The sequence below is a fragment of the Austrofundulus limnaeus genome, unplaced genomic scaffold (assembly GCF_001266775.1).
Source record: "Austrofundulus limnaeus strain Quisiro unplaced genomic scaffold, Austrofundulus_limnaeus-1.0 Scaffold136, whole genome shotgun sequence".
Lineage (NCBI taxonomy): Eukaryota > Metazoa > Chordata > Actinopteri > Cyprinodontiformes > Rivulidae > Austrofundulus > Austrofundulus limnaeus.
This window is the reverse complement of record NW_013952538.1, coordinates 577036-579845: the sequence shown is the minus strand read 5'-3', so window position 1 is coordinate 579845 and position 2810 is coordinate 577036.

Here is a 2810-nt window from a genome sequence, read left to right as displayed (position 1 = left end):
TCCGATACAGACAGCTTTATTTCTTTCCAAGTGACAAGGTTGGTAGTATTAAAGCGAGCCCTGCTGATTCCACCACGAGAAACATCCAGTTTGCAGATTTTGCAAGATGCAGTTTCAGCATCATTGTTTCCCATTGAAACGTGTTCCCACACTGTGGACATGGTTGCATACTTGTGCGCGTCTTGACTTCTTAACGGCAGTTGTAAAGCATGATGATGCCAAAAACTGGATCGGCCTGATCACATGACTGAATCTGATTCTACCAGATTTTCAGAAAATGGCCACATCTGCCACCGAGTATCTGACCGGGACATCCCTAGTTTGATGCAGAATGCAGCTACGAAACAACTTCAAGCTCAACTTCACTTGGTTTCTGTGATGAGCCGGGACAGCCAGCCTCCACGCTCTCAGGATTTTTATTTTTATTATTATTATTATTATTACTTCTCGTTAGCTCATCCGCCCACCTCGCCGAGCTTCGCTTCACTTCACTTCACTTCCCGCCACATGACACGAGATCCACTCGCAGCCTAAACTGTCACAGAGGAGCTGGCTCCGGTGGCGTCACGCCGTAATCCGACATGTTCCGGCTTGCGGCGGCTCCCCCGAGCAGCGAGGGAAGAAAAAAAAAAACTTAATAACATGTTTGTCGAGGGAGAAGCTTCGCCTGTAATAAACTGCAATTAACTGGACAGGGCTGTGTTGCTTCAGCAGGTCTCGCTGGGTGAAATGTAGCGCAGCCTGGAAACTGGAGGAAAGAAAACGACAGAAACTTTTAGACTCACGTTCTGCAACAGTAACCCAGATTCTCACACTTCTCTGGATGCAGCCTGAGGAGACCGTTTCTCATTTCTGTGTAACGTCTGGCACAGGGAGAGGGAAAATATCGCAGGAATTCGCTCTGGTTTAGGAGTGGAGGACGACTTCAGGGCGCAGGTTTGCACAACAAGCCTCGCTCTGTTAATCATTACTTGGATTCATTTTATTTTATTTTTAATTCTTTGCTGTTTGACCCGCGCTGTCTCCGAACAGAGCGCCCACTCGGCCGCCCCAGCGAGGCCTGAACTGACGACGGGCCGCGGGAACGTGTGACGATCACAGCTGAAAGCGCCGCCGCTGAAGAAGACGAATCCGAGGATGTTCGGCCTGCTGTCACACCACCAGGAAGCACGTCAGTCGCCCGGCCTGTTCCACCGTGCCTCTTCAAATTCTGCTCCGTGCAAAAAGACCACTCCCTTTTGAGGATTAGGGGGTTAAAGCAAAAATATGTGGGAGAGGTTTTACGGGTTAAAAAACCAACAACAAACATTCCTGGGGAGAGAAACAGACAGTTTCTGCAAAAGCATGGAGGAGATGGAAGGTAATATGTGCACCACGGTGTAAATATTAACTTTTTCTGCTGTTTTGATGACTGGTGCGCTCTGAGGCAACAGGAGGGTGAGAATGCAGAACCAGATGAACACAGGGTGGTTATTTGAGGCCATCTGAGTGCAGCGTAGTGGGCGTTTGAGCTGTTTGAGCTGCAAACTGAAACAAAACACATTTACGCCAAGGCCGCGCTTGAAAAAGAGATCTGAGATCTCAACGGGACTTGCCTGGTAAAATAACATTAAATAGATAAATTTGTACTACACTTTACCAAATACTGCCGTTGGAAAGAGTTTGCTGGTGTGCTGATTTGTGATTCTGGAATGCGGGTATGCGATCAATGTAAACAAACCACTTTTTAGTTGCATATCAATAAATCTGATCATTGTTGACCTGTTTTTAATCACTTCAGCTGTTTAAACAGTTAAATGTTTTTTTTTTTGAGGGCATTAAATGTTTTTTTTTTATTTTTATTTGACCAGACTTTATGAGTGGCTTTAAATAAATATACATGCAGAGATGAGAGGAAGTAATTTGGATAAAATACAGATATTTTATGGGTGTAAGTTAGCTGTGATGTGAGGTAAAATACTCCACACACATCAGGCCTCAGCTGCAGAAACTCCCCGTCGTTATGGGCCACCAACCAGCCAAACAAGCCGCCTGGAAACCGCCCTCCACCCTCCAGGAAAAAAAACCCTCATGAAGCCGAAATGTCTCCGCACAACCTCACACAATGTGGCGCCCCGTTTCCGCTCAGAAAGGCCGAGCTTTAGGAGTGAAAGCCGTTAATAAAACCTGCTCCTCACATGGAGCTGAAACTAGGCCCGTGCTCGGGCTCTGACCTCCACTGCCATTTTCTTTCAGCCCCGCCGCCTCCTCTTCCTCCTCCCAGCCCCAGCTCGACCCGACCCGGGCTTACCTTCCGCTGCTGCTTCTCCCAGGCTGGGTCCAGAAGCAGGTCCCGGTCCCAGTTGTCCTCCTGCTCCATGTATTGGTTCGGCCCGCCGGCGGACGGCTGGTTGTTGGCAGCGTGATAATCTACCATGTCAGCAAAAGAAAACCTGAGTTGTGCCGCAGAGACGAACTGTCAGGGGTTCGAAGAATTAACAGAAAAAAAAACACCGAAGAAGAGGAGGAGGGGGGCGGGGGCACGAAGACGGGATCAAATCAAATCGGTGGGGTTCGATACAGGAGCCAGAAAAGTGTCCTTGTTCGTGTCTCCGCTTCCAGTCGAGTCTTCTTCGTTTTTCTGACGTGATGAAGGTCCGGTGTGCGCAGCCAGAGGATCCCGCTGCCGCTGTGAACAGAGCCTCCGTGTGAGCGGTGTGGCTGCTGGGAGCTGGGAGGAGGAACACGCCGCCCCTACGGGCTGCACCGACCCCGACAAGCAGGGCGCACCGCGCAGAGCCGCTTCCGGTCTGACCCTTCAAAGTAAAGGC